Source organism: Melopsittacus undulatus, chromosome 8 (assembly GCF_012275295.1).
Source record: "Melopsittacus undulatus isolate bMelUnd1 chromosome 8, bMelUnd1.mat.Z, whole genome shotgun sequence".
NCBI classification, from domain to species: Eukaryota; Metazoa; Chordata; class Aves; order Psittaciformes; family Psittaculidae; genus Melopsittacus; species Melopsittacus undulatus.
The window spans coordinates 41,277,847-41,292,944 of record NC_047534.1 but is presented as its reverse complement, the minus strand read 5'-3'; positions in this window follow the sequence as shown (position 1 = coordinate 41,292,944).

Here is a 15,098-nt window from a genome sequence, read left to right as displayed (position 1 = left end):
GACGAACAGAGGTTTTCTGTTGTGCATTCTGGAATCTACAAACTGTAAGTGTACACGGCCATTCAACATGTGGATGCACTCTCAAAGAAGTAACTGATCACAACATGAATTTTCCTTACCCTGACTGAAAACTCTTGTACCAGGGCAACCATATCCATTGGGAAAGCAGTATTATTTGGAAGGAGGCCAAATCAGACAGATGGCAGAGAAAAGGGGATCAGTGAGATGTTCAGCATTTGGAAAGTTTCAGTAGCAGTGTAATATTTTAAAGGACAAAGAAACTGGTCAGTCTCTTTGGCTTCTGATATTACTGAAAACAAAAATGTATGGCATAAACAAAACACATTTTTCTAGATTAAACCAAATAAATATAATCACCTGTGGTTTTGAGAAAACGATGTGAAATATTTCTCAAAACAAGGTGTAAAAATGTATATATTTTATATAATATATAATTCATATATAATAAAAAATATTTTCTTGTGCTTTCTAAATGAGTATACACTGTATTAAGAAAATTTTACCTCTTAGCTTCCTTGATTTTAAAGATTAATTTTGAAACTAGGACAATCTGATTACTATTTTCATGCTCTGTATGACCATCTGTAACTTATAACATTTTAACTATGATAAAAACGTGACAGATACAGCTCAGGTATGTGATCAGCAGGCTATTCACTTCAGGTCACTGCTCTTTATCTGATGTAGTGCTGCTCACCAAAATCTGAGATAAACAGACACTGTCTTCATGTTTCATGCACTCAGTTTATAGATACCCAGTGAAACCCTAAAGATTTAACCAGATCTAATCAAGCTATTAAACAATGATTTGAGCAGATCTGTGTCTGTTGCCAACAATCAAAACATTGCTGATGTGGTTCTATAATCCAGTCAATCTGACTCCCACCTGAGTGACTCTGGGAGATCAATAAACTCGGGAGTGAAACTCTGACTCCTACAACTACATCCATAGTGCTCAGGGAAATAGGTGGCAGCTAATAACGCAAGAAACATCTGCTCAGACATTGGGAGAATCCTGGTGAACTACAGCGAAATCTTTTACAGACCCTCTGAACAATTCAGAAAATAATTTAGATAGCTACATTATCAGGTCTCTTGCAAACATTTTTGTATTAAACCCAAGTCATGTATATTTACATATTTTTTGTATTGGCTCCTATCCACCTCAAACACATGGGCAATATAGAACCCACTGTGACAGCCATCATGCTATACAAATCATGCTATACAATTATTTTCACTTGTGCTGCCACAGATAAAGGATTAAAGATAGAAGTGGTACCTCTGGTATGAAATCTAGCTTTTGTTGTTAAGATTATTTCCTTGCCCAGTGACATAAAAGTGATCAGTATGCCATTATGTGGATAAAACAATTAAAAAGTTTCTCAGAACTAACTCTGTCATCTTGGACAACAAAATTACTGCTGCAAGGAGCCACCAGCACATTTGTTTTCATTATTACCAAATGTACCATCCTCATCAAAATGATAATTTGACAGGGTTTTTTTTGTTCAACTCATGACAATTTATCCATGTCAGTGTTTATTATCTTACTGTCATGAAAGCTCCTCTACAGACTGCTAGTTCATTATCTATACATGAGTTTAAAGCAGTATTTTGCCTGATCAGAAATGCCAAGCAAGTTCTTATTTTTCATTTGCCAAAATTATTTTGTAACAGGCCACTGTTTTTTCTTAGAAAGCAATCTATACTGAATCATTTCTTAAAACATCAGGTAGCAAATACATATACTAGATTAGTATAGTTTCATTGGAGTACAATGCCATAGTTTCAATGGGATGTATCTTGAAAAAAAAATTTGCCTAGTTGTAATGAAAATACATATCAAATCTTAACCATATTTTCTATTAAATTCTTTAATCAATTCTTAGATGTCATGCGTTTTGTCCACTTAGAAGAATATAAAGCTGGGATTAAAAAAACAGGTTTACTACTAGCAAAACAGAAAGATTCATAAATGCAGAGTCTCAGCACAAATTTGGACATTTTAAATACTACTCTGGAAAATCTACAAAGACATAGCAAAATACAACTACAGGATATAGCCATGTAAAGAAATACAGAAGACTACGTTAGTGACCAGTGCTCAGTTATGAGGGAATTTGATTTCTGTCTGCAACTTGTTCCTTTGAATTTTAAGATCCCCTGTCTTTAAAAAAAAACTCTTATAATCTCTGTTGAACATTTCCTAATCACCACCAACCCTCAGTATGTTCACCTTCATATGGTGTTGCTATGTACTCTCTAAAGTTGTTTTCATTTCTTCTGCCTGATTTTTTTTTTTCTGAGGTACACCAGCCCCTGACTCAGTTGGCCTCAGCTGTCAGCAAGACTTTTCTTGATGCCCTATTCTTTCTTGACTTGAGGTTTAACATTTTCTTTTACTTCTAATATCTGCTTGCCTTTGCAGCGTCTGTATGGAGAAATCCCTGTGACTGTGCCCTCCATCTTGCCAGCCCTCTATCAGGCATTTTGTTTCTTTGTACTCCCCCATTCATGCCCGAAATCTCTAACCTTACACCTATGGTGCAGCTTCTTTGGGCCTCTGTCCTTGGTTAGTATTCCCCCTGAAAACTTCAAACATTACCTCCTTTGACTTCAAACAGAAATTCCTCTAGTGCACACTCCCAACACAAATTACCTCAGTTTTCCAGCACCTGCATCTTTCTGAACATACATTTTCATCTACTCTGAAAGCTTCCTCTGAATTACTAGTGGATGATCACTGTGGCTGAAATAGAGCTGTCACTCTCCCCACCCTCTCTCTCTTCAAGTTAACCTTGCACATCTTCTGTCATAGACACAGTGAATAATACTTCCATCCTGCCCATCACTCAAACACATAATCCAGACATATCTTCAACTTAGACTTCTCTATAGGTCTATAGAGCCTTGATGGTTAGTGCTTGAGAGAGTTTTCCCACCTGTCCATATAAATAAAAGTCTTCTCAAAATTCTCATCATCTTGCATCTTGGCTAGTCCAGTATTGTTTCTTCCAATCCTGCGAAGTGCCACCTTGTTAGACTGTCAAATGAGAACACATGCACTTTATCCTACACCTGGGAGAAGCTTTCCAGAAATACGTGTGCAGGATTCTATCTTCAAATTACCCCCTCAAACTCTCTTTTAGCACAGTGCCAGTTAAATACTGAGAAAACTGCCATGCTATGCTCCCAGACTTGCATTGTCACTGAGTCCTTCTGTTTGCCTGTCTCCATGTCCACTTGCTGTCACCTCATTTTACACCTTCACTGCAAGGTCTTTGGGCCAGGGACAGCCTCTTGTGTTTGTATAGTGCCACCCAGAGCAAAGCCCACTTTATGATTAAGAATTCTGCAGAACACAAACCAGAACTGCAAATCGCAGCAAAGTGTCACTGTGGTGAGAGCAGCTGTCTCTGTCAACATAGCTTTCCTTACCACAGAAGGGAGAGAAACCCCAGCAGACCTTTCTTCCCACACTTGTCTGCTTGCATCTTTTCTTAACAAAACCGTGTCTGCTTGACTCTAAGGCAGTTTCTCCAAGGGACACATCAGTGTTTCACACTCTGAAGCCTGTCTCGAAGTCAACCAGTCCCTTTTTCCTGTTCAGAGAAGGAATAAGGTAAATCTTTAAGAGATACAGCAAACAAAAACAACATCAAAACAAGCAGGAGCCATATCCAGAACCTGTTATATTTAAAAAAATGTTAAATTTACTTTAATGGGCTTCAACAAAGGTCTGATGTTATATAGAAAAACAGGGTTTTGCTGAAATTAGTCAAGTCATCACAGTAAGAAGCAGAGTCCCACCACTTCCAGTCCCACCACTAAGTTATTCAGCCATTCCCAGCCACCTGCTGGCAAGTCACATTGCCTCTCTGGGCTGCCTTCCTGTAAAGCTAACATATCCCAGCTGTTCTGTGGTCCCAGGCCTTAACCCTTGCCTCCTCTTACTAAGTACTTACTGTCTTCTTTTGCATCTTCCCTTTTCCCAAGCAACTTCAAGTCTCACTCTTTATTCAACTCTGTGATGAGGCCTAAAAGAAAGGGGAGCCATTTAGATTGCAAAGTAGAAAAAACAAGCAAATGAGACCCAAATTGGGAACTTCTTGCTTTGAATTCAAGCACTCTAATTCCGTAGGGGTGAATAAGATAAAAAATTATCTCTGTTCTGGATCTGAATATTTTGCAACCATTTGGTATTCTAATGGGAACATAAAAATAAATTATAAAAAGGTCTTTAGTATTGCCCTTTCCAATTAATATTTTGGGAAACAAAATTAGTCCTTGACACCCAAGCTTATATACATACTCTATATATACTTTTCATATATGCATGAATATACACTTCCTTGTTCTAGTTCTATAGGAAAACTGCTGCCTTGGTATATTTATAATATGATATTAAAGCAGATACAGCCTTAGTGCTGTTGCTATGTGTTACTGGTCATCATGACAAAAAAGTCAAAGAAAAAACCCTACAGTTTCTTTATGGAAAAAAAAAATCTTATTTTGCTTTCACTAACCTAAAAAAAAAGCATGACAAGAATTTTATATGTGCCTTCTTGTCACACACTTCTGTTCCCAAACACTATGGTTTATACTGATAATCAGATACAGCACACAGAATGAGTACTAATTCTTCAGCTCCATCCGTGGTTCCCACTTACTAGGGGAAGGGTAAATAAGTTCTTGCTGCCATTAATTCTTCAAGAAGATTGCCTTACTTTGTTGCTTTTAAAATACATTTTCACATCCTCAGGCACTGTGTGTGGCCAGCCATCATAACTGTTTCAGTTGAAAGGAACATGAAGAATCTGTCAATAAGTCAAACACAAGGAAATAATTGGGGTTCTAAAATGTGAATCTGGGAGATGGTAGGGAGAGAATGCTTATACTTCTGAAAGAAACCTCTCAGGAATAAGATATACTGTACAGAAACTAAAATAACATGGTAACATACATTTATATGTATAAATATACCCACTCACATTCCAGCTGTTCACATATGAAGAATCAATTTATGTTCTGCCTGTTCTGTCTGTTTTGTGGCAGGACATACACAGTTCATATTACAAAGTCATTAGCTGATATACCTTATTGCAGAACTATTGTACTCTGTCAAATTCCTACAGACAGAAACACTTAAGGCTGTAGTAAATAAAATATCTGTGACTGCTAGCATTGAGGATGTAGAAGTCAATCTTTAAAAATACTTTTTAAATTATATATTACTTCTAATGGCAACAAGAACTGTAGAGCATGGAAAGTAATTAGAGCATTGCATACCCATAGGAAATACTTTAACAGATATAGAAATACAGGGATAAAATGGATTACCCTAAAGCATGCAGGAATTGCTTCAGAGACGTCACAAAATTTCACAATTGAATTCTGAAAGAAGCAATGAGCAAATATGGGAAATCCTATGCAAACCACATAAGCAATTCTGTGGATGAGGACTCCTCTACTGAGCTCATATCCACAGGCTTTTCCCGGCCCTTAAGGAAGATAATCAGTGAGATATGGAATCTATTTTGGATATTTATTTCCAGATTAAATATAAATTATTCCTTGGTTCCTTTCACTTTTTGTAATTTGGGAGCTTTGGGTCCTGCATTTTAAGCTCTCAAAACTCAAGAGTCCATTTGAAATTTTTTGCTGTGATATGAGTATCTTTTGAAAGAAGAAAGACAGTAGTGTTTACCAACCTAAACAGCAACCGACTTTCAAGACAGTTAAAATGGCAGTCACATGGGTTTTGGTACATGCTTCATTTGAAGATGCTGAAATCATGTCTCAAAAGTGGGAATTTGAGGAGAAATACTGATTTTAACCCAGAGTTACCTATCTCTCTGATTTATTTTTCTGTTTGACTCTTAGGAAGATTTATAGGGAAACTGAATACATTAATTTTTTTACTAGAACTTTTTTTTATGGAAATTGGCATCTTAGCAAAATAGCCTTCAATTGCCACACTCTTAAAATGACTGCAGGAAGTCCAAGGTATGGGGACACAGGGCAAGAGGCCTAACTTTGCATGTTTTCTTTACCATTTTTAGTAAATGGTGCCCTTACTATAAGTAAGCTTGATATATAATGATGATTACATTACATGAATACAACAATGAAGTTTAACAGAGATGCTTTAGCAAGCTCTTGCAAAGCAATGTATCAACTTCTAAAAGCAGAAGCTGACCAGTCTATAAAAGCACAAACTGCTACTACAAGTTGCCAAGGGAGGTGTTTAAAAGAGTTTAAAAGTCCTGCTCTCTGGGCTAGCTGGCATTTTTTCTGAAGATATTTTCTAATATTTTTCTTACTCAGATGGCTTCAAATGGTGATTTGGGCAGCTGGAACCTGGGGGCATATTTGCTTCATTACATACATTATTTTGTCAGCTGGAGCTGATTTTTTGTTAATATACAGATGGACACAGAAAACCTTCAAAGACTTTACAAATATACTTTGTTTAAAATGTAAATACCACTCTGGTATCATTAATAGCCAAGCTAGCTTGTTTCTCTTTGCATTCTATGCCTTATATGCCAATAATCTCAGGGCTTTATTTTGCCTGATATAAATTTTCATTAAGCCTGAGGAGGGCTCTTTCTGTCTTTCCTGACTGATTCAGGTTTAATTGGCCTCTAAGGATAGTAAGCTGCTTGAGGGTTCTTTCAGAATCTGTGTTCCTCTGCTGCTTTGCCAAATCTTTTTTTCTTCCTTTTTTTTTTAATTTCATCCAGCAATTTGTTTCTATCAGGTTCTTTTCCCCATTTTCCCTGCAACAGACAAAGCTGCTACATTTTTTTCTGTCATTATATTTTATAAGCATTCTCCCCCATCAGTGTTCTCAGAAGAAATGCCGTTTTCCAGGTAGCTCCACCTTTTATTTTAGAGTCTATTATGATATGTCCTAAAAAAAGGTTTAGTCAGGAAAATTTGTTATCTGTCTCTACTCCAGTCTAACTGAATCTCCATAATAGATGTGTGGGCTGATCATAGAATCATAGAATAGTTAGGAATGGAAAGGACCTCAAGATCATCTAGTTCCAACCCCCCTGCCATGGGCAGGGACATCCCACACTAAACCATATCACCCAAGGCTTCATCCAACCTGGCCTTGAACACTGCCAGGGATGGAGCATTCACAACTTCCCTGTGCAACCCATTCCAGTATCTCACCACCCTAACAGTAAAAAATTTTTTCCTTATATCCAGTCTAAACCTCTTTCCAGCTAAGCAAAACCGACTGTAAGGAAGTCAGAACATAACTGAATTTAAGATAGAGGCAGTATGAAAAATATGGAAAACCAAAAACCCCCTCATACATAAAGAATTGAAAAATACATAGAAAAGCACTTTCTTTTCAGCTCTCTTTCTCTTTCTTAATAATCACGTAGAATTCTTGGAGCTTTTTTCCCTTCTTTTTAACAGTGATGATTAGGTTTCTTACACAATTTCCTTTAAACTAAGAGGTTTGCTATCATTGTGTGCTTTCCTCACTTTTCCTTCTCTTCTGTATAGATACAGAAGTCTCCATTTCAGCAACATATTATTTCCATAAGCAGTACTGGATCATTGTTTGCTTGCTGTACCTTTAATTTTGCTTTCACAGTTTCAGAAATAGTTCCATTCTGCAACTTAAGTAGCAGATTTCGAAGCTCATAGCTCACAATTTTCTTTCTCAGGCTGTCTTTGCAGCCAGTAATCCTCAATTCCTCTATGAAGCTTGCTTTATTTAACAAATTTCCAACCATAAAGTTTGTGACAGCCAAAGCCATCTCTCTTTTCATATGGCTGAATACTCAGAGAGTCAAGCTTAGCCTGAGATGGATTTTGATCTCTCACTAAAGATACTTGGGTTTTCAGTAGTGTAACCTACAAATCTTTAACTATGATATTCTCAAATATACTCTCATGTCTGCATCATTTTCATTGTGTTCAAGAGCCTTTAAAAATGGAAAAGACAACTATTACAGAATTTGGTGAAATTCTGAATACTGACAGCAGAAACTGTAACAAGAGGAGTCTAGTAAAAGTCAGTAATTTACTGTACAACATTTTTTATGTCTACGAACTAAAAACTGCACAGAGAAGCTAAAAACATATACGAAGTACTTTCTGTAACATGGAGAGAGGGTAGAGGAAAGACTCTGGAGAGATAAAGAGAATAGGAGATAAATAATATAGAGGGGATAGAGAAATTTAACATTAAGACAGAGAGAATGACAGAAGCCCTCTGCTTCTGACCCGAATTAAGCAGATGCTTCCCATTAAAGCAGCCATCTCAAATTAACACCTTGAATTAAATTTTCCATCCACTGAACATCAAGGAAGACATGATTCCATTACAATCTTTGAGCTAAAACCAAATAACTGGACAGATGTTTAAGACTGCTGTTAGAAATGTTTTCTGTAGTCTTTCTTGAAATTAAAAGAATGAGAGAGACAAACACAGAAGTAGTTAAACAGTTTCATGCAAGTACTTATGTTTACCTGGCTGAAGAGGAGCAGGAAAGCATGTTCTCCTAACTCAAATGCTTACTTGTTAATAGCCTTAGACCCTTTCACTACCTTTGTCTTCCTAAAAACATGCAAAATTTTCATGCTCCAAGAAAAAAGAATCTAAGAAAGCAAACAATATTTCATTGCCTTCAAATGATTGCATATACAAAGGGTATCTAACAAAGGATACAAGATCTCTTTTATAAACAGTGAAGCCACACATTACCCAATAGCATCAAATGCTGTACCTGTATCTCAGCCTGTTTGGGAAGTCTTGGGGTTGTAGGATCACAACATCTCACTTGTCTGCTATGCACAGATCTTCTGCACACACTAAACTGACAGATCACAAACTGTGTTGCCAGACAGAGAAACTAAACAAGAAAAAAGCAGAAAACTTTTGGCCTCTGTGGTCTTTTCCAGTTATTGCTACTTCAAGCATTTCCTTAGACTAAGCACAGGTTAAAATATGCTCAAAGAGAAATGTCATCTTAAATTGCAGGGATCCCTAAGATGTACTGAACAGTGCACTTGAAAAACAAATCACATTTTGTGTGCACACACCAGTCTTTTAGCATTCAGGTTGCAAACTGTTTCTATTTGACATTTCAAATGTGTGGGGGTTTTGGTGTCATTGGTTTGGGTTTATCCATTTTTTAAAATGATTCTGTTGTAATCTTTTACAGCTGTTCACATGCTCTGGTCCCAAAATCTGCAATTTTCTCACAGTGGTGCTGAATTTCAAAACTAGCCTGATTTTAAAGTATTAAAAAGTCATGAACACTGGGAGAAATTAATTCAAAATACTTACTCAATAAGAGTTTCACCTGATTAAATTTTTGTTGCTTTACACTGAACTGAGCTTTACCGTGGTGATCACCCACTCTTATCATAAAAGTAGATGTAAGCCTTACCATAACAAAAGCATAAAACTTGTTCGTAAGCAATGAATTATTTATGAATTTGCACACTTAATTGTATTTTTTATAAAAGGGGTTTTTCTAATTGTATAGGCTTTATTGCATGAAATTATGGTTTATGACAATTTCATAATTATATCATATCATATATGATGACTGGACAAGAGACATCCACAAATAGCTCTTTTACCTTACTTAACATTGGCAGATGTAAAGGTCCCTCAAAGTGACATCAGGCCACAGTTAACTCTTTTGCCCCTTTTATGTGTTCAACATTCAAGAGCAGGGTCCTCATTTTCTTCACACTGCTCCTCCCATAAGCAGGACAGAATAAAGTTATGAGCATTTCTACCCCAGAGCTTTCTGCCTCCCACAAATAAACAGACAGGAAACATCTGTTGCTCTTGCTCATAAGAGGCAGTAGGAGCAAAGGGGCTTCTTTGGAGAGCTGTAGAAGAGGCACATGTTAAGTGAGGCTGAAAATGAATGCAGTGGGAGGTTTAACGCTGGAAGTGGCAGTTCACCTCCCTCACTCTGCTCCAGAAGTCGGACCTCATCCACAATTGCTCTGTATTCCTGTTGGACATCATACACATACCAAGAGGGAAAACTGTCAAATACGCCAGGTCCCTCAATTCTCCCACATCTGAAATACCTCCCATTGCTATTCCTTCCCCTGAGTCCCAAAATGGCATTAAGTATTGATATAATTTTAAAAGGTGTGCTATTTACAGGAAAGACTTGAATGGCTGCTTTGGAAGCATTTCAAGCTGTCAAACAATTATATATTTAGGGCAAATTACATTTAGTAAAAACAGCTACAGACATGCATGGAAAAATTATGAATAAATCCCATTATCTCAGACAGCAGCTTTGCCACAAATAACCCTAGATAGAGTTACACATTTAAGCCCAAAACACGGGCACTGGCCTGCACATGACACCCCCTCACAGCCACAGTGACCCTCCTCACTGCCATGGCAGCACTCTGACCAAACACCACTTAAAAACAAAGCCCAGCACTGACCAAAGGTCACTTCAAAACAACACCCAACACCACATGTTCACACCCTTGGCCTGCACCCCCACCAGACACATCCCACCCTCAGCCCCACATGCTGCCTGATGAGGGCGATGGGGCAGCCAGGGGGAGCTTGAAGGCCACAGTGCCTGCCCCACCGCTAGGCCATGGATCCCCTGCTGCAGGCGGGACCAGGGCCAGCCCTTTGGACCAGTCTCCAAAATAAATAATGTTACTCAGTTTGTGCTGTCTGTGTGTGTGTGTGCCTGTGGAGGTGGATGCAGCACAGCTGTGGCAGTGTGCGGAGGTCTGTAGGTCCTTTGTCAGGCACAAGCATCCCTGTGGTGTCTGGGCCTATGCTGCTGTCACTGGCCAGCTATGGCCTTACACGGCAAGAGAGATGCAGAAACCAGCTCTAACCACAGCAGGCAACCAAAGCTTTTGTGGTGGAGGGAACTGAGAAACAGCCTTCTCAGACAACAAATGAAGCCAACATGCAAAAGAGCCATAAAAGCCAAGAGGCAAACATTGATTTTGCCACAGGACCAAGTCCCTCTCTCGTATTTAGTTTCCAATCCAGTTCCTAAATGCTGCTATCCCTGCATTTAAAATGAAAGGACAGGATTACCTCATAGCAGCCTTCCAGTATCTGAAGGGGGCTTGAAAGGATGCTGGGGAGGGACACTTCCTTAGGGACTGTAGTGGCAGGACAAGGAGTAACGGGTTAAAACTTAAACAGGGGAAGTTTAGATTGGATACAAGGAGGAAGTTCGTTACTGTAAGGGTGGTGAGGCACTAGAATGGGTTGCCCAGGGAAGCTGTGAATGCTCCATCCCTGGTGATGTTCAAGGCCAGGCAGGACAGAGCCTTGGGTGACATGGTTTAGTGTGAGGTGTCCCTGCCCATGGCAGGGGGGTTGGAACCAGATGATCTTAAGGTCCTTTCCAACCCTAACTATTCTGTGATTCTATGGTTCAGCCAGACACCACCCAAGCAACAGCCCACGGTTCAATCTTCAGCACATAGCCGTTCTTCTCCATCATAAATCGCCTTCAATTGTGTATATTACCAGATACAAGCTTTATTAGTCCTCAAGCAATAACCATATCTGTGGCAAGCCTCCATCAAGCATGTGCTCTCTTGCTGGGTTTATGGCATATGGTGACCTGTCAGGAGAACTACGACAGGAAAGGGAGGTGCACAACAGCAGTATAGAGACAAAAAGCAGTAAAGACCGCTATGGAAACTTTACAAATGCCAGAAAGCTCTTATGTAGCACTCCAAGTTTGCCTTCTGGCCCCTTTCCTCGCTTTATCACATCTCATCTGATCCATCTACAGCTCTCACACTTGTCTGGAACCTGGACCCCAGAAGCAGAGTGTTCAAGGATTAGGAACCATAAACTATACGAACTCTCACTGTTGTGTGTCTCCACAACCTTCTGCAGTCCTACTCCAAATCCCTTGTCTAACACATCTGTTTATAGCTCTTTGCTGCCATCCTCACTTGGTCCTAATGTTTCCCAAGCCTTCCTACCAGCCCATAAGCTGTGCCACAGGAGCACTGCTTTACTAACTTCTTGTTCAGTGGCTGGTACTAACAAGCCCACTTAGCTCTTACCGACTCCCCAGTGCTGCTCTTGACAAACATGGTGGTGCTGCCACACAGACCTGTATCTGCTGCAGCAGGGGTCCCAGCCGGGGTCCAAGGCTTACACAGTAAGGGATACAGACGTGTCAGATTAGCCTGTGCTCAGCACCTCCAAAACAGGCAGAGTGTGACCTGAAAGGAGCTCAGGGCTGGTAGAAGGTCCCAGTACAGGCTGCAGCCAACCTAACAAGACAAGACATCTCTTCTTCCCTTTCAGGAGCCATCATTTTCGCCACTAAATTTTCCAGTAGTACCATCTGCAGTATTAGAACCAGACTCTAATACCATAGGAAAGAAGGGTTCACAGAATGCACACACACAGAGAAAAAGTCTCCAAAACCCACAGAAAGTAGAAGCAATAGGATTTTGTTGCATTCAGCCACCTTCCCTACGTACTGACAATGACTCACTCATGCAGTGGCCTAGACAGAGAGGATAGAAAGCATGAACCAATTTAACCAGTAAACGTAGATGATTCTCATCAGAAACATCACCATGATGTCTCCACCATAGGGTGAGCAGATGCACAGAATCCAAGTGATTTTCCCTGCAAACCTATACTAGGGTGTCACTTCTTAACACAGCAGCCATGGGGCTCGCAACATGATGGAGTAGACTGTTACTCTCCCAAGTGTTTGACTGCCAAATCAAAACACAATCCGATGGAGGGGAAAAAAAAATCCACTTAGGAAGTATCTGTGATGAAGCAATCATTTGTGGGCTTTGTGCATAAATTACGAATAAAGTTCTGTGAATATCTTGCATAGGGGAGTAAGTTCTAAAAAAACAGAAGGGAGAACTTAAAAATGTGGGTGGCCCAACATATGTGAAAGTCAGAGACTCCTTTGAATAACATAACGTTTCAGAGGTATTTTATCCATGCCTGGAACCCAGCTGAATCATCTCTCTGAGGGCTGTTTTCCTGTCAGGGTCCTTATTTGAAAGACCTTTCTGGAGAAAGGTGTGCTGGAATATGATACCACTTATCAATTAATTATTAGTGCTTGAAAATTACTTGCTACAATGATCTAGCAGCCTACAATCCTTAGTATTGTTCAAGTAGTTTTGTGGAAAATGCATGTGTTTTAAGATACATAGAGAAGTAAGTCTTGTTCTATCTGTTAGGCAGGTCACTAGCATGAGATTTGAGCTTTCAAAGGGAGCTGAAAAGCTGTGCACAAACAATAGTTACAAATCTTGCTTTGGAACCTTTTCCTCCTGGCGTCCCCCTCATGTTGAGTTCAAACTCTGCGCAACTGGTCTGAGAAAGCATAATAGGGGAGGGAAAGTTATTTCCTTGCAGATAATTTTCAGAGCATTCTTCTGCCAACTTAGCAATGATAGGGCTTGAGAATGTGTACCAACTTGTCTGGACAGGGGCTTGGCCAGCCTCAGGATGCAAGTCAGTTCTGGAGTTAACAGAGTCTCTGGTTTGAGTCAGAAATGCCTTTTATCATTAAGAAAACCCATGTAGAACCCCTTTTATAAAATATTTCCTTTTGATACAATCTTTCAGAAAACAGAGCACAGAACAACCTGATACAAACCAGCAATACCCCTCTGGTGTGGAAAACAGGTGTGATTCCTCTCTAGTAGAGACACTAAGAGTAGCACAGGGTCTCTCTCTACTGTGTTATCAGAGAAAAGCAGCAGACATTGTTTTGCGTGTTCTTTCAAAATAAGGAAACCTTAAACCTTCTTTGTATGGGCAATTTTAGATCCTAATAAACATTAAACTATGGGATTTACCATACAAAGTTTGCAGCTAACTATAACTGTTAGAGAAGACTTACCACTAAAGTGAAAAAACACTGGCAGACACGTTTCTGACTTCTGAGTGAACAATCTTCAAATAACATACTACCTCCCTACATACACAAAACATATAGAAAATCTTGTATCCAACACGATGCATCCTGTATGGTGAATCTAAAAATCAAGTTATGTTCACATTTTATACAGTTATTTTCCAAACACAGAGTCTGAGGTACTGCAAAAAGCACAATTATAAGCTAGGGGACAACTTGAATCTTTCAACTGCTACAAAACCCGAACATCACACTGAAGAACTTTTTTACTCTTACCTTTTTTTCTTTGCCTATGGTCTGTTGGTGATCTCAGGAACCAGGAAGGACTGATGAATCTAGACAAGAGGTGAAGGCTCCCACACACCACTGCTTCACTACCAGGAAGTGGTCACAGGTTCTTATGATAAAACTACTGGTCCCATTTGGAGCAATACTGCTAAAAGCACCTACACATCTGACTAAGATCCTAGCAGACATCCTACAGATCATAGATACAGATTACATGAAAGATGTACCAGAATACACTGAAGTAGTAATGAACAACAATTCTGGAGCATCAAAAGGTGGTCTTTTTATAGAAAATATCATTTCCTAGGTAAGATTTGAGTCAACCATGTCAGCTGCTTCTGCCCTGTTCTACAGTGCATGCTCCACACTTCTGGTCATAATAATGGTGGTAAAAAGATGAAGACAGCCACCTGCTCGCTACTTCTTTACATAAAGCAACTAAGAACCACTGAGCAGGTGACTATTAGCTTCATTTCCCAGCACCCACAACAACTAGTTAGATGCACATACAAAAGCTTCCCTGAAGCCATTGGGAAGATTTATCTTACAGATTCCGACATCTCAAAATGCCTCAAACCAAAACCTGGTATTTCTTGTTCAAACAAGCTGAAAAAAGAGCTCTGTGGAGTCCCTTCTGGGGGAAAATCTGAATCTTCAAACCAGAAATCCTGCTCCTCATCAGTGTTTCAATGATTATATCATTCTCCTTAGTCATAGTGCCCCTTGGCCTAACAAATAAACCTCCTGTCTTCTACAAGAATCAGTAGTAGCTTCTAACTTGGAAGGATCAACCCACTAGTACATTCAGGAATGAGGCCAAGAATACTTAAGATTATAGCAAGTTACATAAAGGCCTTGAATTCTGAAAGTAAGTACTCA